The sequence below is a fragment of the Ambystoma mexicanum genome, chromosome 9 (assembly GCF_040938575.1).
Source record: "Ambystoma mexicanum isolate Mex_15411 chromosome 9, UKY_AmexF1_1, whole genome shotgun sequence".
NCBI lineage: Eukaryota > Metazoa > Chordata > Amphibia > Caudata > Ambystomatidae > Ambystoma > Ambystoma mexicanum.
Window position 1 is genome coordinate 889257601 of NC_090931.1, and position 21540 is coordinate 889279140.

General features: G+C 47.2%; 1 protein-coding gene across 3 annotated transcripts in view; it reads left to right on the plus strand.

Annotated features, from left to right (window-relative positions):
• The window catches only part of USP40 (ubiquitin specific peptidase 40), a 2045603-nt gene that overhangs the window by 1946270 nt on the left and 77793 nt on the right, over positions 1-21540 (plus strand). The gene's annotated exons all lie outside the window — the stretch shown is intronic.

Genomic DNA, 21540 nt, shown 5'->3' on the forward strand with positions numbered 1-21540 from the left:
CAGGACTCGGTTTTAAAATGGCGTTTGTGTTCGCCTCTGAAACCCTAACCCAAGTCGAGCCCTTTGTTCCACTTTTGGCGTGCTTCTGCAGAGAAGCCTCCAAAAGTCGTGCCACTCTGTCTGGGTCTACAGGATGTGTGGGAGGGGGGAATAGGCACCCTGGACTGAGTTGCCTTGGCAACTCAAGTCTCACTCTTGTGTGATTGGCCCAGTGGTGAGCCGCCCGGCTCACCACTTAGCATGTTTGGTTAACAGCTAGGCTGATGAATGGGGGTTTTCTGCATAAAAGCAGGGCTTTGGGGACTGGCACTTCGGAAGTCACCACAGGACCTAAAGAATCCAAAGAGGGGAGAAGCTGAGCCATCTACAAAGACGACACCACCAGTGGAGCCGTGCTGTATGAAACTCACCACTTTCCCGACGACAGAGAAGATCTTCTTCCAGGAGAGTCTTCTTCCCTTTGAGCTGGTGGGACCAACCAGTTCACCTGTTTTGCCTTCCTGGATCATCTAGTGGTCGAATCGCCCGTGCCAAGCACCCCGGCGGCCGGATAGCCACGCTTCACCACTACTGCGAATAAAAGGGTAGTACCTTTTAACCGGGAAACTCTGCGGCTGGTTTCTTCCCTGGCAGTGCAACGACCTTCAGCTTTCCTCCCCTTCGAGATCTTCTCTTCCCCTGGACGAAGCCCCGACTTGCACCCGCTGCCAGGAACAACTGCTCCTGCTGGAGCTTTCTCACCATTTCAGGTACTGTGTCCCGCCTGGTCTCCCTTGCAACAGACTGTCCAAGGTGTCCCGTAAATCCTTGACTCTCTATCCTGGGGTGACCTCGGACCTGTTAACATTACCTTTCTAACTTGATCCAACCTCTTTTGACTTTTCTGCAAAGACTTTGAGTGCATTTCCACTGTGTGATCTTGGGCACATTCCGCCTTGCTGTCCAAGAGTGGGCCTGGGCTACGAACTTTTTGTTCTACAGTAGACTCTGCCTTTCTTGACTTGCTGTGGGTGTCACGGCCATAGGCCGTTGGCGGTTGTGGAAGGGATGGAAGTCGGGCCGCCATTAGACCGCTCCGCCACGTTTTTCTTTACGTGCGGTTAGCGGTCTAGTGTTCTTTCAAGATGGCCACCCGCCACTTCCTATTTACTTTCAGCAGCGGTGCGGCTCGGCGCGTTGCTACGTTAGGATTTTTCTCTGTTGCGTGCGCTCCCGTATCTTTCCTGTCTCTCCTCCGTTTGCTTGGTATTTACCCATCCTCCGTTTTTTCCCTCCTGGCTCCCCTGCTGATCCTTCCTTCTTTTTGCCTCCTTATTTTTTTGTTACTAACATTTACCTTTTTACTGAGGGCTTACTTTGCCCTTCCATTTTTTCCTCTCCTCCTCCAGAGCTGCTCCTCCTTGTTTATATTTATTCCTCCGTTATCTATCGACCTGATTTCTTCGCCCTTGGGTTGCTGGATTCCTTCAGTGCTTTTCATCCAGACCCTCGTACCAGTCTACATCTCCTCCTTGGACACTTCAGGGGCAGCTCTTCGGCAACTTTCAGCACACCTGCCAGGGGTTTTTTCTGCTATGGCTTTTTCCCCTGTTGGCTGTCACGGAGGGGGGTCACGGTGAGCCCCAGTCTCGGGGTCACGGTGGCTTCTTTCCGAGGCAGGCCATATCTGCACGAGAAGAAAAAGCCTCACTCCCAAAGGCCACAGAGAAGGAAGTTGGAGCTACCCACGTCACCAGGTGAGGAGGTGGAGGTGGAGGAAGGGTTGGGGGAACTATTCTATTCCAACCTTGAAGACAGTAGTACCGCAAGCCAACCAGCCAGCATTGACAGTGGGTTCTTAAAAGTGTTGGTACTGTGTGATTTTCCTATTCTGCCTTTTCTCCCCCTTTTTTAACAATTATTGGAGTGCCATCTATGGTTACGCGCTCACCTCTGTTTTGCTAAATAAGTGGTGTCTTAACCTAGACTTGTCAAATAATTGATTAGGGAGGTGTATATATTTCTAGTGACTGTGTTTGAACTTGCTTGACATATTAGTGCCAGTGTATTCTTTACAAGTGTGTTTTTAAATAAATAATTATATACTTTTATACCCTAGCTTGGTCAGTGTTTGCTTGTACTACTGTATTTCTAGCCCTATTGTGTATACTCTATATACTGCCTAACTCTTCTTGAGAGAAGTCTGACTGCTCAGCCACAGCTACCAAGTAAATCTGGGTGGTGCAGACTGCTACCAATTGGGTTTACTGCTAACACCAGTAGTCTTAAACTTTTTGCAGTGGTCCCTAAGGGAACTGCACAGGTTTCTGCCTAACAACGGGCCAACTCCAGGATCATGGTTTTTTCTACGAAATAGTGAAACTTCACCAGGACAGAGCGAGGACCACCCCTGTGGCCTCTTTTAACACTGTTTTAAATTGTATTTTTAAAGTCTTTAATGCCTCCTGTATATTACCCAAGTTTATATTCAGCTCTGGTCTTCAGTTTCGGGTGCTGCAGAGCACTTTCCTGTAGGAGAGGTCAGAGCAGAATTTGAAGCCTTTGTCTATGATGGCAAGGAGGCGTCTCGCCAGATTCTGCTGTCAGGCCTGGATACGACCAACTGTGTGACCCGTTCCATGGCTATGGGAACAGTGTTGAAGAGGTACTCTTAGTTAAAGAATTCCAGTTTGCTCAGATGTCCAAGCTAACTTTCTGGACATGCCATTTGATGGCAACAACCTGTTTGGGGTGAAGGCCAATGATTATCTTCAAATATTTTGCCCTCGAGGGCCACTGCCATGTCGTTGGGCCTAGCAGTTCAGCAACAACAGCCCACTGCCCCACTCAGTGGAGGTAGAGGGTCCCATCCCTTCCCCTCCTATGCCCATACCGGCAGGGGACAAGCGCCCTTAGGCATGCAGCAATTGCAACGGCACCAGGCCCAATGGTGGGGCAGAGGTGCTCCGGGGGGGTGGCCTGACTGCCTCGGCCTTTCCCTCAGTCACCCAAGTTGTGAAACCCCTGTGAAACAGACTTCCACTATACAACCCATGTGAAAGAAAGGGGTTGGGGGGGCTCCCTGTTCGGCAAATGCTGGTGTTCAGTCTATTTTCTGGTGCCAAAGAAGGATGGTGCTTGCGTCCTATTCTGGATTTGAGACTTCTGGACCTGAACCTGCACAGGGGCATGTTCCAGATGGTTACCCTAGCTCAAATCTCCCAGGCCATCTGCCTGCAGGTCTGTCTGGTATCGTTAAATCTCCAATGTGCCTAGTTCCATGTTCCGATCCACCTATTACACAAACTATCTAAGATGTGTAATTTGTAGTAGGCAACTGCCACTACCAGTTCAGAGTCCTGCCGTTTTCTCTTTCTTCGGCACCCAGGGTATTCACCTAGCTGCTGGTGGTAGCAGCATTTCTCAGGAGAGAGGGCATACATGTTTTTCCCTGTTTTCCCCTACCTGGATGACTGGCTCATTCGAACTTGCACCTTAGAACAAGGTATAATCCTGGCTTCTGAGCCGAGAAGCCGCGTGACTGTGGTTCTGCGCCCTAACGAACAAGGTGTCTCTGACAGCAGTACATCTAGCTGGAAAAGAGAACATCATTGCAGATGACTTTAGCAGACAAAATTTGACCTCCCCTGAAAGAGAAGCTCTGCAAAGAAGTTCTGGGGGAGATCTTCTCTCAGTGGGGGACTCCTCAAGTAGACCTCTCAGCTTCCAATGTGAACAATGTGGCGATTCCTGCAGAGTCATCACGGAACCCCAGCCTAGTCTCCTCCCATGTGGCCAGGGGAAGGCAACCGCTACCTGATCCTAACCCTGGCCGTAGTATAATGCGGAAGGATCACATGGGAGGAGATGGCTATCTGGGAGAAGTGGTAACTCCTGTGGGGAAAACACAGTATTTAATCTCTTATGGGGATCAAAGCCCTATATTCCCCAAATACCTAATGGCTTGTACAAATCCCACTCATGAAGCTGCCCAAAGAACATGCTCTGAAAAGTCATCTAATCAGAGTAAAATCTATACTTTGGGTGATCAAGAATTACATCTGATCTCCCTGAATTGTCATGAGTCTGTTTTGGGTAAAAGTCCTCACACCAATGATCAATCACAAACCTCTAATATAACATTCCCTGATTAACAATTCTCAGTTCCTCAAATACTCACAACCAGTTAAATGTCAAAGAATTAATGTCACTATGGACTACAAGGCCCATAATGCATGTAGTACTGGGACGACAAAGAGGGACTCCGAGGCAATGAAGATCAAAGATCCCATTGAGTTTAATGAACGGTCTAGTTGTAGTATGAGGAACTTAAACAGGACATTGTGTTGCACCCGCAGGAAGGTTTGGAAGCAGTAGCAGAGGCAGACCCTTTCCTGCACTTATTAGTCACCCGCTGTCTGCGCCTTATTTTTGCTCTTGCCACTTGCTGGCCGCACTACCTGTTATTGTTAATCATTTTTTCAGCACTTTTCCACTCCTTCCCTGACCCTTGCACTTTTCCCCTTCCCTCTCCCCTGCACTTGCACATTCTCAATGTCGCAGGGCCTAGTAAGATCGTTGTTTTGTTCTTCCCTTGTGCCCCTCCCTTGTGCGCCTCCCTGTTAGGGAGAATTCTCCAGAATGGCTAATTTCCCTTACCTACTGAGTCCCTCAGCAGCTTTGCTGGATTTCTAGGATTTATTTTTTTTCACCTGGTAAGAGTGTGCGCCTTTTTTTTCCCACTCTTACATTTGTTTTGCTGTGTGTTTCACATTTTTGTGTTCATACACTGGGGAGCTTCACCTACTCCATAGGCATCATCTTTTTACTGTGTGTTACACAGCATCTTTGGTGCAGTGACACAGGGTTGTCTTTTTTTCAGACTTCCCACTTTAAACTCCATTTTTTGGGACTGACTACTGTCTTCCAGAACATGTAAAGTTGTCATTGACGAATAGTCTTTTTAAATTCACATACCCAGTACAAACTATCTTACATAGAGTACTGGAAAGGGTTAATAGTTGTCCCTTTTTGTCTGTCTCTCATGGAACATTATTTCGTTCCCCTTTCTTTAAGATCTGGCTGGTGGCAGTGGTATCTACCCTTTTTTTCCTACCGCGGTCTATGTAAATAGCGTTGGTACTGTTTTAGGCTAAGTTAGTAGCCTCGAACTTAAATCCGCTGCACCCCATTTATTTTTATTTGGTCCCAACTGGGTTTATTAGCCATTTCTTTTTGTAAATGTCTTTCTCGTGTTTTACTCTGTGTGCCAAACCAGGTTTGGTTCCTTTGTTCGCCGTCCTTTGGTGGGCTTCTGCACAGAAGCCCTCCTTAGGCGCCTGAATGTCTGATGGGGACAGGATGTGAGGGGGGGGCTTGAGACTCCCTGCACAGGGTCTCCTTGGAGACCCAGGTCGCACTCTGTATGATTGGCTGTGGTGACTGTCCCACCAGGACATCCACCCTGCTGTGTGAATGGGGGAAAACTGCATAAAAAGCAGGTCTCTGGGACTTGGAAGGCAGAGTCGCCACTGGATCGAGCAAACCCAAGAGAATCTGAAAGAGGAGGACCACTACCATGACTGAACCTCCTGGTGAAGCCCTGCTGTGGGTCCGAATCTTCAAACTTTGACGACAGAGAAGATATGCAAGGAATCTTCTTCCCTTGAGCTGGTGGGACCAACCAGTTTGCCAAACACCAAGCAAGGCCTCCCTCCCCTGGTCGAATTTGCTGTGCACCGCTGCAGTGAACCGGATAGCCAGAGGACCGGACCCTACTTGTGTTTTAAGGAGTGCACCTTTTATTCATTGCTTTGCTCTGCTGCTGGTTTATTCTCTGGGAAGTGAAGGACCCTCCAGTTTTCCTACTTTATGTCAGTCTGACAGTCGCTTCAGGAACCGTGAGCCTGCAGGATCTGCCAGGAACTTCTGCCTCAGATACAGCCTTCTTCTTCATTTAAGGTACTGTTCTAACCCGGTTGTTCGTTCCCTCCGACCGCAGTGAAAGTGTTTGAAATCTTTCACCAATCCGAGAGCTTGTCCTTCTCTACTCTTTCAAGTAACTTTTCTTCCGACCAACGTCGTTTCGAACTGTTGGCAAAGACTTAACCGCGAGCTACTATGAACTGTGTGATCCTCTGCAAAGACTCTGAACCATTAACATTGGCCCAGGCCTATTGATTTGAATCCTCATTGTAGCAAGCCTTTTCTAGATTGCCCTGCCTACCTACTTGTTGGTGCTGATTAATTCTGTATAACCTTGTCTTTCCCTCCCTTTTTAAATTGCCGGAGTGCTATTTTGCTCACACTTCATTTTGAGCTTAACTTGTCCAGAATTCATATGGTGTTATGTAGTGTGTTAAGGTTGTGATTTTCTGCTGCTTTACTTAGTGAACTGTTTTACAAATGAACGTGTAAATAAATGTATATTCTTTTACTCAGAAATGTTAAGTCCGTGTTTGTTTGAACCATAGTAATTTTCCTTTGTGTAACTATTGATACTGCTCACTTTACTCTTGAGAAAATCTGGCTGCTCAGCCATCGCTACCACTTTACTGTGTAGTACAGGCTTGTACTAAAGGTGAATGTGTACTGTCACTTGTAGTCTTAATTGTGTGTGGTGTTCCCAAAGGGTACTGCATATGATTCTGCCTAACACTGGTGTACAGCGGTGAGGATCAAGTGTAGTAATTACACTTAGAGTGCTGCTATTACCTTGGATCAATCAACTAACCACAAAGCTAAACATCACTAAAAAGCTATTTTAATCATGTCTGATATGTAAAGCTACAGTCTTAGTTACACCGTGGATTATCTGAAATATCTGTGTAGAGAAAGCAATCTCTCTGTTAAAGGCAAAAAGTCAGAATTCATTGAAAGGTTGTTAGAGAAACAAAGTCTGGAGAGTGGGTCTGAAATACCTGACCCTCCAGCAAATGTGGAAAATGATGAGGATCATAATGTGTCTGTTATTATGGATGAGTTAGAGGAGGCAGATGTGTCTCACAATGTAGGCCTTACTGCTCCTCTACCTGCTCAGCAACCTCAACCTTTGTCCCCTGGTACCCCATCAGGTATTACACTCAGTCCTGAATTCATTGCTCTAGAAAAGATGAGGCTTGAATTGGAATTCAAATGTATTAATGCACAAACTGAAAAAAGCATCAAGAACTTAAGCTCAGAGAAATGGAGTTGAATCATGCCTTAGAAATTAAAAGATGTCTATTGAAAATGCTTCTCTCCCAGAGTCTTCTAGGTCTTCCAGTCCTAAGAGACCCTGTATGCCTAAAGATATTGTTGGTATGTATGAGGCTAAGCTTGATTTTGGATTGGTTGGCAATGTTTGAATATAACCATGGGAATCAAGACATTACAGGGAATCAGTTGCTTCCTTGGCCCTTCCCTAGGCTACCCTCTGATGTTGTGATGGAGTTGGGGGAGGTGGATAGCATGGATTATGAGTGTGTGAAGCTAGCTTTAATTTCTAGATTTGGGAAGCCCCCTTCCCAGTACCTTAAGAGGTTTAGGACCCTCAAAAAGCATGTTGGTGCCCTTTGGGCTACCTGGGTATGTGAATGTTTGAAAAACTTAGATAGTTGAGTTAAGGGTTACAGAGTAAACACTTATGAAGGTATGAGAAATCTTGTTATGTTGGAGTCAGTTTATGATGCCTGCTCTCCTGAGCTCAGACAGCACTTGGCTGATTCTAAGGTGATAGATCCAAAGAAGTTAGCTAAGGCTGCTGACTTGTGGGTTGCCAACAGGGCTACTCACAAGGATTCTGGGGAAACTCAGAAGGATGAGAGAAAGCAGCCAAAGAAAGAGAATAAGGAGAATTCTAATACTTCCATTCCAAAAGAGGGCCCCAAACAGCAACATAAGGGTAAACAACAAGGGAAATCGAATCAGGCTAGCGCACCATCTGGCCCCAAACCAGATGGATGTCAGAACAAGCCCCCATTCATCAACACATTTGGGAAATGTTATGTTTGTGGGTCAACTGACCATGTGAAAGTGGATCCCAGATGTAAGGGTAAACCTTCAGGGGTCCACACTGTCTCCTTAGCCTTCTCCCCAGAGGAAGAAGTACCTATGGCAAGTGGAAACTTTCACCTACTGGCAGATGAACCCATGAGAGTCTCAGCTAGTATTTCTTTAGTGTTCCTGGGTTTGTGGGAACAAAGGAATTTAGATGTCTATAATTCCATCCCAAATAATACTAAAGAATATTATAAAGATAGTGTTCTTGTGAATGGCCAGGAGACCCTGCCATCCGAGACACTCGAGCCAGCATAACTGTGGTTGATGAATCATTTTTCAAGGTGGAGGATGTTGCTAAGGCACCCAAACAACTCACCAGGTTAGCTGGAGACCCTGTGCAAATGCTTCCCCAGTTACCAGCTCTCATCCAGTGTAATGAAATGACTGTCAAAATACCTGTTAGTGTACAGAGTGAAGTGCCTGGGAGAGTCCTGTTGGGTAATGACCTGAAAACTCTTGGAGTTGTCTAGTACCCCCAGGCCTCCCAGTAAAAGGAAACAGGCGCTCACTAGGCCTGCAAGGGAGAGGACCTTGAGAGGCTTTCCAGGGGAGTTGATAGAGAAAGCTATCACCCACAGTCCACAGGAATTGCTCACTGCTATTTCAGGAAAGAAAGAGGCAAAGGGGAAACCCAAGACCTCCAAGAAGAAAGCAGATAGCACCCCTGTGCTACCAATGAGGACATCCCCAAGATTGTCCAAAGTCACACCTGTGACTCCTCCACCTGATGAGGCTGAGTGTGAGGTATAACCATGTGTGGTTGATGCAGTCTCTGAAGAGTCAGATCTGGAAGAAGACATCACTCTAGTTGGAGATCTGGATCCTGTTGACCATCCTGAGCTGCAATCTTTACTGGCAGAAGGTGGACCCAACAGGGCAGACTTCAGCCGAGGGCAAAGAGTGTGTCCTACTCGCGAAGGTCTTTGCCTACAGGCAGCTTTTCAGCTCGATGGGCAAGAGCCTGGGAAGCATAGGTTGCACTGGGAAGATGGCCTCTTCTACAGTGAACCGACTGAGTCTGTCCCTGGGGACTGCAAAAGACTTGTAGTGCCCCTAGAAAACAGGCTCTAGTTCCTACAGTTGGCCCATGAGATACCTTTGGCTGGTCATTTGAGTTTCAAAAAGACAAAGGAAAGGCTCTCCCTATACTTCTACTGGCCTAAGATGGGTTCAGAAGTTGACAAATTCTGTAGGAGCTGTCACACTTGCCAAACCTCTGGCAAGAGTGGAGCCAGGAATGTGGCACCCTTAGTGCCTCTCCCAGTGGTGGGAGTTCCTTTTGAGAGGGTGGGCATCAACATTGTTGGTCCCCTTGACCCTCCCACATCTTCAGGGAAAAGGTTTAGCCTGGTTGTAGTAGACCATGCTACTAGGTATCCTGAAGCAATACCTATGAGGACTGTTACGGCTCAGGCTGTGGCTAAGGCTCTACTTGGTATTTTTACCAGAGTAGGGTTTCCTAAGGAAGTGATATTGACAGGGGATCCAATTTTATGTCCCACTACATGCAAGCCATGTGGAAAAACTGTGGTGTCACTTACAAGTTCTCTACAGCCTACCATCCACAGACAAATGGACTGGTAGAGAGGTTTACTATGAAGAGCATGATTGGTGCTTTAGAGGAACCCCTTAAAAGAAAGTTGGACCTTCTACTGCCATGACTTCTCTTTGCTTATAGAGAAGTCCCTCAGGACTACAGGAGTTGGTTACAGTTCCTTTGAACTTCTCTATGGCCATCCAGTCAGAGGTCCATTGGCCCTGATCAAGGAGGGGTTGGAGCGTGTTCCTTCCCCCAAGCCAGTCAGAGTGACTGACTATGTGATAGGTCTCCGCAGGAGAATGTCACACATGATGGTAGAAGCTAGTGATAACTTAAAAGCAGGTGTTACGCTCACCTGGTATCCACAGGGACGCCACCCAGCCGGGTTACTCGCTGGTATGCTTCTCAGCTTTGCCCTGATGTGGTCTGCGGGGAAGGTTCTGCCTGAAAATACAGGAGGACTGTGTTCAAGACTGACCGAGTGGGGTAAGTATCCTCCCTCCACCCCCGTATGATTTCAGTCCCTCTGGCGCCCTCTCCTCACCTTGTGGTAGAATTAGGCATGCTCTCTGTCCTGCCTTCTTTGCAGGGGCACGTTGTCTTTCATGGGCGAGTGCGGTCCAGTTACTTCACTGACGCCGGCCCGTTTGATATTGTTCAGGTAGGTCTTATTGCTGTTCTTTAGTTTTGTTGCTATCCTGCATGCCTTTCTTTGTTTAAAATGTCTCTTTTTCTCCCTTAGGTATGGGGAGCTTCAGCGCGGCGAACTGGCTTGGTTGAGCCCCGCTGGTAAATGATGGCGCATTAAGAGCGCTATGATGCGGTAAGCGCTATGCGCAGCGCTGCGAAGTCTTGCCTTTGCTAACCTGTGTTTTCCTTCCTTGTAGGTCGCGGTGTTCTTCAGCGCGAGTGGAATGTCCAGAGTGGTGCGAGCCGAGAGGCGATAAGCCAGGTAAGCCTTTTGAGCAGTTCATAATTTGTAAATGTCTCTACTGCTTTCTTTAATGTTGCCTCTATCTTCCTCTTTCAGGTCGTTCTGTCCGGGAGACGTGCAGATTCGAGGAAGCTGTTCTTAGTAGCTGCAAGTGTTTAAAGATGAAGACTGCAGGTAAGATGCTGCTGCTAATGATGTTCCTTTTGTCTCCTTGCAGGTTCTGCTTCTCTGAGGTTCGAGGGAATAGCTGGACACGGTCAGCGTCACGTTGCAAGCTGCAAAGTAACGCAAAGCGTGTTGTCTTGCTCGGGTGTGGTTTAAATAGCCCCAACAAACTAGTCCAGGTAAAGTAGTCCCTAGGCTACCACACCCAAAACACTAGACTGCATAGCTTGGTTCTTAGGAACCAAGCTATGTGGATGCCTCCATGTTGGCTGACAATACAATAAAGTAGTTCCCAAGCACATTGTTTTTCATGGTGTATGAGCCTGGCGCCATAGGCGCCAGGACTGGCCCCATGAGGGCTTTTGAAGAGGATGCCAGGCTCTAGAGGCCTCAGTCCTGACTCCACCTGGCCAATGGGTTTGCCAGAGGCGGTTTTGGGCGAGGGTCGTGACAGCAGGTCAGGCTCTAGTCAAACATTGGCATGACCAGAAGGCCAGCATGGTTGAGTTTACTCGAGACCAGCTTGTACTTGTTATGATGCCAACAAGGCAGAGGGCCTTGCAGGCCAAATGGATAAGACCCTTCAAGGTTGTGGGCAAATTTAGAGAGGTTAACTATCTGGTGGACTTCGGCAGACCTAAGGAGGCTCCCAGAGTCTTTCAAACGAACCGTTTCAAGGCATATGTCTCAAGACCAGAAGTGGGAGCTTTGCTTCTAGCTTCTGCTCAAGAGGAGGAGGAGAGTGAACCTCTACTTGACCTACTCAGAGGCCAACCTCTGGATGAGAACGTAGGAGTTAATCTCTCTTCTAATCTGACATCTGAACAACAGGATCAGTGCAAGTTTCAAATAAATCAGTTTACCTCCCTGTTTTCACTTTCACCAGGCTTGACCCCTTGGGGCCAGCATTATATTCTCACTGGTGACTGTCTACCTGTGAAAAGCAGAGGTTACAGAATGTCAGAATATGTGAGATCCCACATCAGTGGAGAGGTCATCAAGATGCTTGATCTCGGGGTTAAAGAGCCATCTACAAGTCCATGGTCTAGTGCAGTTGTTCTAGTACCAAAGGCAGGATCCAAGGAGTCGAGATTCTGTGTGGACTATAGAGCTCTAAATGCAGTCACAAAGACTAGGCGTCAGGCTGTTGGCAAATAGCCCTGTCAGGCCATGCCAAGGAGAAAACTGCATTTTCAACCCCAGCAGGCCTCTACCAGTTCAAGGTTATGCCTTTTGGATTAAAGAATGCACCTGCTACATTACAAAGGATGGTCAATCAAGTTCTGAATGGGATGGAGGACTTTTGCATGGCATACTTGGATGACATTGCAGTGTTCAGCCCTACTTGCAAAGAACATGTTGATCACTTAGGATATGTTTTGCAGGCTCTTGAGCAGGCCCATCTGACAATAAAGGCAAGCAAATGTCAAATTGGTCAGCGCAAAGTGGTCTACCTTGGTCATGAGGTAGGAGGAGGTGAAATAAGGCCATTGCCTAGCAAAGTACAAACTGTACAAAACTAGGCCACCCTACTACTCAAACCCAAGTGAGAGCCTTCCTATGTCTCACTGTGTACTACAGGAATTTAATTGATAACTATGGGTCCATAGCTTCTCCTTTTGAACTTAGTCTCCTCTCCAAAATTCGCTAAAAAAGCTTAGATGGAATGAGGAGTGCACTTAAGCCTTTGAAAACCTGAAGAAAGCCCTTTGTCAAGCTCCAGTCCTAAGAGCTCCTGATTATCACCAACCCTTCATTGTGCAGACAGATGTATCCAATACAGGTATAGGTGCAGTCCTTAGTCATCTGGATGAGAAAGGTGGGGAGCACCCCATTTGCTTCCATCAGTAGGAAACTGAGGGAACCAGAAACAAGGTGGGCAACCATAGAGCCTGAGTGTTTTGCCATTGTATGGTCTCTGAAGAAATTTAGACCATACTTGTATGGATCTACTTTTGTGATTCAGATAGACCACCAACCCTTGAGATGGTTAATGCAAATGAAAGGGGAGAACCCAAAACATCTAAGATGGTCAATCTGCCTGCAAGGGTTTGATTTCAACCATTGAGCACAGGTTAGGATGTCACCACCAAAATGCTGATGGTCTCTCCAGGATGTTTATAACTGACTAGGGTGAAGAAATTCATCCAGGAGTGGATTAAATTCTCCTGTCCCTTAGTCTTGGGGGGCGAGTGTTAGGGAGAATTCTCCAGAATGGCTAATTTCCCTTACCTACTGAGTCCCTCAGCAGCTTTGCTGGATTTCTAGGATTATTTTTTTTCTCCTGGTAAGAGTGTGACTCTTTTATTCCCGCTCTTACATGTGTTTTGCTGTGTGTTTAACATTTTTGTGTTCATAGACTGTGGAGCTTCACTGTCACGACCCCCAACCAAAACCCCCGCTGGCATGCCCACACGCCAGGTAAGGTCAGGGTTCGAGGTTCCATTAGGGCCTCGGGAGCCTTGCACTACCTTCCAAGACTCTCTTGGAGTTAGTCCTGGAGCCTTTGGCGCCAGGCTCATATTCAGTATAAGGAACATCCTTGAAGGGGACTACTTTTCCTTGGGCTTGTAGCCAACATGGAGGCACCCTCACAGTCTAGTTCCCTAGAACTAGACTATGCGGTATAGTGTTTTGGGTGTGGTAGCCTGGGACTACTTTACCTGGATTACTTTGCTGGGAGGCTATTTGAACCACACCCAAGCAACAGAACACGCTTCGCGTTATTCTGCAGCCTGCAGCGTAACGCTCACCGTGCCCAGTGTCCTTGATACCGGCAATCATCGGCGCAACAAGCCTGTAGAGGAGAAAAAGGAACATCATTAATAGACTCTTACCTGCAGACTCCATCCGCCCGACGCTCGTCCATGCTTCTGCTACTCGCGGTCGCCCATCCAGAAATCAGCATCTTCTGTACACCGCGTACTCACTGGAACGAAGCAACCTGAAGGGAGAGAGATAAAGACAACGTTAGAAAAGGTTACTTACGGCATAAGCTTCAATCATCACGAGAACCTCACCTGGTTGGCCACCTCTTGGCCGGCATCGTTCCGGAATACCACGCTTACTGGAGATGACCATTGCGACCTGTAAGGAGAGAAGAAACACAGGTTAGCAAGTAAAAGGCGAAGCAGCGCGGCACTTAGCGCATTACTTACCAAATCGTTGTGGGCTTCTTGCGCCATCCATACCGGCAGGTGCTCAATCCAACCAGCACGACACGCCAAATCTCCCGCTCACCTAGGGGGGGTAAAGAAAAGACATTCACCGCAAAGAAAGGAAGGCAAGGACCGTAACATACAAAGACTGCTGCAATAAGACCTACCCTAAAGTCACTTGAATGGGATCGCACCAGTGAAGTAACTCGGTCGCCCAAGCCCACTGAAGACTACGCACCCCAGCAAAGAAGGCAGGACGGAGACAACACCAAATATTACAATAAGGTAAGGAGAGGGCCATAGGGTTGAACTCAGGGGAGGATGGAGAAGACCGTACCAGATCTTCAATCCAGTCCTCCTGTGCTTTCAGGCCCGACTTCCATCGAAGGGACCACCCAGGATCGGGAAGAGGTTCCAGACGCAAATCAAGCAACCAGGGCTGAGTAGCGTCCCCGTGGATACCAGGTGAACATAACAGAACGTGAAGCCTCTAAAACATAATCCACCTGGGCGCCATGGAGACATCAGAAATTGACGAATTGGCTCAATTATTAGGACAGTTACGCGCCGAAGTTCATTCAGCCAGGCAAGAGACTAATGCCCTACACAGGGACCTAGTCGTAACGAAGGATCACACTGAGGAAATCACCAGGCAGTTACTACAATCACAGACCGGACAAACTTCATTGCCTGGAAATAATCCACCAGCACAAGCACCCGCCTTATCCACCACTCCAGTACAGATTACATCACCGGAACGATTCTCAGGCGACCCCAGGAAGTATGCTGTATTCATGAATCAGTGTCATCTTCATTTCCTCTGCAGACCTGGTGCATTCCCCAACGATCAGGCACGGGTAGCTTTTTTTTTTGTCATACCTAAGCGGAAGTGCAGCAGATTGGTCGGTGCCGCTTGTGAGTCATGATGATCCATTATTACATGACTTTGGGGGGTTCCAGAGGGAAATGGCGAAGCTCTTTGCTCGTCATACCCAAGAGCAAGCAGTTGACAATGAACTCTTGTCACTCCGGCAGGGGAATCAAAACTTAATAACGTACATTGCAATCTTCAATAGGTTACTTGCTGAAACTAGGTGGCCCGAAGACAAAAGAACCACATTGTTTCACTGAGGCCTACGAGGAGAATTGAAGGACGTTCTGGCCCAGGTGGTTGATCCGCCTAGAGACTGTAGCGAATTTATCAACCTGGTTGTGCAACTAGATCACCGATTACAAGACCGGAAGGCAGATCGGTCCAGGTCAGACACTCGGGCCGTGTATGTGCGGCCTAGGGATAGTGCTTCACGCATGTCTGAAAACACTGTAGAACCCATGCAAATCGGAGGTATACGACCACCGTTAACAAAAGCAGAAAGGGACAAGAGAAGGCAACAGCAGCTATGTTTGTATTGCGGAAAACCAGGACCCTTCCTAAAGGACTGCCCAGTGAAGCCTCCAAGAAGAACCGTAGGGGCCACAGAGAAGGATGAGAGCAAGGAGTCGGAAAACTACCCAGCTCGACAAATGTAGAGGTCAGTTTGTCGAGTGAGAAGAAAGAGCCACCGACCTCACACTTTGCAATACCAGTAATCCTAATCAATCAACCATCTAGGATGCATGCCCTTGAGGCATACATAGACAGCGGAGCAGTTGGGAATTACATTGATCAAGAACTGGCAGCAAAGATGCGGCTTCCCTTATGTTTCAAGCCAAAAACAGAGAAGGTAACCACTGTGGATGGGACAGAAATTGCTTCCAGACTAGTAACCCAATGTACAGCAGGAAAAACCCTGGTGTGCCAGGATGGACACCACACCTGGAATCCATTTCCTTCTATCTCATCAAGGCACCTCAGTTCCGGCTAATATTAGGGATGCCATGGTTAGTTGCTCACTATCCTCAGATAGACTGGCGTGCAAGGAAATTGACCTCCCCCGATGACTGCGCTCCTACCTGTTATTATGAAGAGAAACCCACTTTCAGCATCTCTGAGATTCCTAGAACAGCGACATCAACACTTGGTGCGACTAGCACTCTCCCGAGAGAATATCAAGATTTCCAGGATGTGTTCCAGAAGGAGAAAGCTAACGCACTACCGCCGCACAGGCCCTAAGACTGCCAGATTGACCTCATACCTGGTGCGCAAATCCCTTGTGGCAGATTCTATGCACTCACAGAACCAGAAAACCTGCTTTTGAATTCCTATCTAGACCAGTACTTGGCAAACGGGTTTATCCGCCCATCTAAATCACCGGCAGCCAGTCCCTTATTCTTAGTACCAAAGAAGGAAGGGTACTTGAGGACCTGCATAGACTATCGCGCATTAAACCGGATCACCGTGAAGAATTGTTACCCCCTGTCACTCATTCCCAAAATGATAGACCATGTCAAGGATGCCCAGATTTATACCAAGCTAGACCTCAGAGGAGCGTACCACCTGGTCTGAGTTAAAAAAGGAGATGAATGGAAAACCGCCTTCCGTACCAAATATGAGTTGTATGACTACCAGGTAATGCCTTTTGGACTTTGCAACACTCCCACGGCGTTCCAATACTTCATGAACGATGTCCTACGGGAATTAATCGATGTTTTCACCTTGGGCTACATTGATGACATCCTAGTGTATTCAGCCTCGAGACAAGATCACGTCAAGCACGTCCGCTCCGTTCTCACCAAACTCCGCCAACATCGACTATATGCGAAACTTGAAAAATGCATTTTTTAACGTAAATGAAGTGGAATTCCTTGGTTTCATCCTCACTCCAAAAGGCATCAGAATGGATGTACACAAAGTGGATGCCATTCTTAAGTGGCTGTTAGGGAGAATTCTCTGTTTAGGCTGAATTTCCTAACCTAGTGAGTCCTCTGGAGTTTGTTTTTTTCTCTCCTGCCAAGAGTGAGACTCTTTTTCCCACTCTTGGACATGATTAATGGTATTCCTTTGACTGTTAATGTGTTTTATGGGCTATGGGGTCCTTTACTCCATAGGGTCTCATGTGTTTTTTTACTATGTGTGTTACACAGCACCCTCCGTGCAGTGGCACAGGGGTGTAATACTGACACCCCACCATAGACTCCATACCCTGGGACTGACTACTGTCTCCCAGGGCATGTAAAGTCACCATTGGCTTTACTAGTCCCAAATTATGAACAGAAACCAGTACAAACCATCATATTGTGGACGTACTGGTCGGGGCAATTCGATTGCCCCGGAGTCTGTTAGTCGAGGGGGCACGTCTCCGTCCCCCCTGATCGAGTTTTGGCTGGTGGCAGTGGATACTACTTTTTATATTCGACCGCAAATATATCCCTATGGGATTTTCCCATTGTTCGAGGCTACCAACTTTAATTATTTAATTCATAGCCTCGAACATAACGCCGGTTTATTTATTTAATAATAATTCGCCGGTTGGTATTTTTTGCCAGGACTAGATTCAAAAATGGCGTTTGTGTTCTCTTCTGTGACTCCAACCCAAGTTGAGCTCTTTGTTCCACTTTTGGCGGGCTTCTCCACAGAAATCTCCAAAAGTGGTGCCACTCTATCTGGCTACCACAGGGGGTGTGGGAGTGGGTTTAGGCACCCTGGACTGAGTTATCTTGGTAACTCAAGTCGCACTCTTGTGTGATTGGCCCAAGTGGTGAGCCGGCCGGCTCACCACTTAGCATGTTTGAGTGACAGCTAGGCTGAGTGAATGGGGGTGTGCTGCACAAAAGCAGGGCTTTGGGGACGAACTTCAGAAGTCGCCACAGGACCTGAGAATCCGACGAGGGAGAAGCTGAGCTGACCTGCTACGACGACACCACCGGTGGAGCCCTGCGGAACCGACTCACCACTTCCCGACGACAGAGAAGATCTCTCGACTGGAGTGTCTTCTTCCCCTGACTGGTGGGCACAACCAGTTTACCTTCTTTTTCTCGCATCCCAGGACGTCTTGTGGTCGAATTGCCCGTGCCAAGCACCCCGGCAACCGGATAGCCACTTACCACTGGGCCGCAAACCAAAGGAACGCTCCTTTTAACTGAGAACTCTGTGGCTGGTTTCTTTCCTGGCAGTGCAACGGACTCCTGTCTTCCTCCCCGACGAGATCCTCTCTTCCCCCGGACGAAGCACCGACTTGCATCCGCTGCCAGGAACAACTGCCCCCGCTGGAGCATTCTCACCACTTTAAGGTACCGTGTCCGCCAGGCCTCCCTTTCTAAAGATTGCTACAAGGTAATAATAATCCCTTAACATTCTGGGCTGGGCTGGCCGCCTTGACCATCTAACTGGTCCCTTTCTTTTGGTCCAACTCTTTCTGAACCTTTTTCGAGACTTTTGTGCACTTTGCAACCGTGTGACCTTGGACACATTTCGTTCTGATCCTCTTAAAGTGGATCCGGCCTTCTGAACCCTAACTTCACGGTTTTACTTTGCCTTCCTCTCTTGTTGTGTTCTTGTAAAAGTGTTGGGATCTGTTTGAAAACATATTCTCTGCTTTTCTCTCCCTTTAAAAACAAATTATTAGAGTGCCATCTGCTTTAAGCGCTCACCGCTGGCTGAAAATAAGTGGGGCATTTACTTTAGACTTGTCTAATATTCTTTTAAGGGAGTGTATATCTTTTAGTGACCGTGTTTTTGAACTGCTTAATATTAGTTCCTGTGTGTTTTACTTGATGTGGTTTTAAATAAATAATTATATCTCTTTTACACCAAGCTCTGGTCAGTGTTTGCTTGTTCTACTGTGTTCTTTTGACCTATTGTGAATACTCTGTATACTGCCTAACTCTTCTTGAGGGAAGTCTGACTGCTCAGCCACAGCTACCAAGTGAATCTGTGTGGTACAGACTGCTACCAAGTGGGTTTACTGCCAAACACCTGTAGTCTTAAATCTTTTGCAGTGGTCCCAGAGGGAACTGCACAGGTCTCTGCCTAACAGTGGCCTTCTCCAACTTCGTTAAAAGGGGTCCAGAGCATGCTGGGTTTTTTCTGAACTTTTACCGCTGGTTCATCCCAGACTTTTCTCAAATTGTACATCCGATTACGTTACTACTACGAAAAAACTATAAAAAATTCATGTGGACAGAAGAAGCCGAAAGAGCCTTTCCAGAGCTTAAGAGGAGATTAATTTCTGCTCCAATCCTACAACACCCCCGTCCAGACCTCACTTACATCGTGGAAACAGATGCCTCCAGCATGGCGATGGGGGCTGTTCTGTCAGAAAAGGACCCTGAAACCGCGTGGCCTTCTTGTCGCAAAAGTTTTCACCTCCTGAACTCAATTATGCCATCACCGACAAGGAGCTCCTGGCCATTAAATCCGCTTTCAGAGCATGGCGACATTATCTCCTAGAGGCCAGACATACGGTCACAGTAATCACAGACCATCGGAACCTGCAATACGTGAAAACAGCAAAAGCTCAATCCTCACGTCAGCTACGGTGGGCCATTTTCTTCGCCGAGTATGATTATGTAATCACTTATCAACCAGGAGTAAGGAATGGGAAGGCTGATGCCTTATCTCGCATGGGCATTGACGAAAAGGTATATGCAACTCCAGATTCGGTAGCCATCATTCCTGAAGACAAGCTCTTAGGCCTCACGACAGCTTTGACACAAACCGAACTCCGAAACGAGATCCAATGTGTAATTAGTCCTAATATCTTGCTGGAATGGTGTACTCGAGGAGAACAATACACCATTAAGGGCCAGTTGCCATATTTTAGAGAACGTATATATGTTCCTAAAATGGAACTACAACAGCAAATCATTTCGGATTACCACAATTCTCTGATAGAGGTTCACCCCGGAATAGCCAAAACCCTAGCCAAAGTGAAACGCAACTATTGGTGGCCTACTTGGCGTCAAGATGTCCTCCAGTATGTTCAGTTGTGTGGTGTGTGTGCACAAAACAAATCGCAAAAGCAGAAACCAGCTGGCCTTCTGCAACCATTGGAAATTCCTCCTGCACCATGGCACACACTTTCTCTCGACTGCATTACAGACTTGCCTCCCAGTCAAGGATTCAACACTATTTTGGTAGTAGTAGACTTGTTTTAAAAAATGGAACACTTTATCCCTTTCGAAGGCCTCCCTGATGCATCCAGTTTAGCAAAGGTGTTCCTGGAAAATATTATTAAGCTACATGGTTTCCCATCGGTCCTGGTCTCTGATCAAGGCAGCCAGTTTGTGTCCAACCTTTGGAAAAAATGCTGTTCTATGGCTCAAATCAACATCCGATTATCCACCAGCCACCAGCCCCAAACGGATGGGCAAACATAAAGAACCAATCAGACCCTCGAGCAATACTTGTGGTGCATGCTGCATAAGGTGGAAGGGACTTGGAGAGATTTGTTATGGATAGCAGAATATGCTTACAACAATTTGTTGCATTCCAGCACAGGACAAACCCCTTTCTACACCCTATACGGCAGACACCCACGTTTGTTTGTTTGTTTATTTATTTGATATAGCGCGCAAAACCCAGAGGTAACAGGGCGCAACAGAGAACAGAGGAGTAAGTATACATAAAGACTTGGTTACAGGGTAGGAAACAGTTGAATGGTGAGCAGAGCATTACATTACTTACAGGGTCTGTTAAGTAGGCATATATACAAATATACATACAGTATTGTACATTTAGCAGGTCAGTTTATATACATATAGACAGTGAGGTAGGCTAGGGGCATTGTTCAGTCATGGGATCGTTGGAGCGTAACCAGGTGAGGGTGTTTCGCCTAAAACTGTAATAGGATTGGTCAGTTCTGATGTTGAGAGGGAGGGCATTCCAGTGTTGGGCTGCCACGTACGTCCGAACTAGACCTTCCTCCCAGTTTGGAAATGCCAGTGGTAAAAACTCTTAATACAACCATCTCTGAGGCCTTTAAAAGGGCAACAGAGCATCTAATCAAAGCCAATCACAAACAAAAGAAATTCGCTGACCAACACCGAAGAAAGGCCCACGACTATCAAGTAGGAGACCAGGTTTGGCTAGCAGCAAAATACATACCCATAAAAGGAACCCAGACCTTCCGTCCTCGCTATCTGGGACCCTATTCCATCAAATCCATCATCAACCCAGCAGCTGTCAAGTTAGCATTACCAGCCAATATGCAAATCCACCCGGTGTTCCACGTCTCACTCCTGAAACTGGTACAACCCGGTACACGGGTTATGACACCACCAGAACCTGTGATAGTTGATGGGGAACCAGAGTTCGAATTAAAGGAAATCTTGGATTCTAAATTAACCAGGTCCAAATTATATTTCGAAGGGATTGTGTCCTCCGACGTATTCCTTATCTTTGATGTTATCCATTCCAGCTTGCTGGCCTCGGAAATGTATTCAGTAGAGGGCGCTGCGTGTCAACGTCCCTCGAGTTGGTGTCCCTTGACAGCCTCCGTATCAGCGCTGACTTTATTGTGCGTATAAATAGACTCGCGCAGCGTCCGTTGCTCAGTTCCGTTTTTCCACGCTTCGTGGGCCTCGGAAACGTGTCGCTCAGTTCTTTTCCTCAGGAAGATTCTGTTTATTCTCCGAAGATATCAATCTAAATTCGATGGCTTCTTCATCCGAACCATCGACCCCACGGTCCGATTTCAAAAAGTGTCGTGACTGTGGGAAGAAAATGTCGTTGATGTTTGTGGTGCCTAGGATCGGAGCATCACTGTTCGGAATGCGAGGACTGTATGTCCATGACGGCGAAAGCCTTGAAGGAGCGTAAGGGGAAGCTAGAAAGAGGTAATACT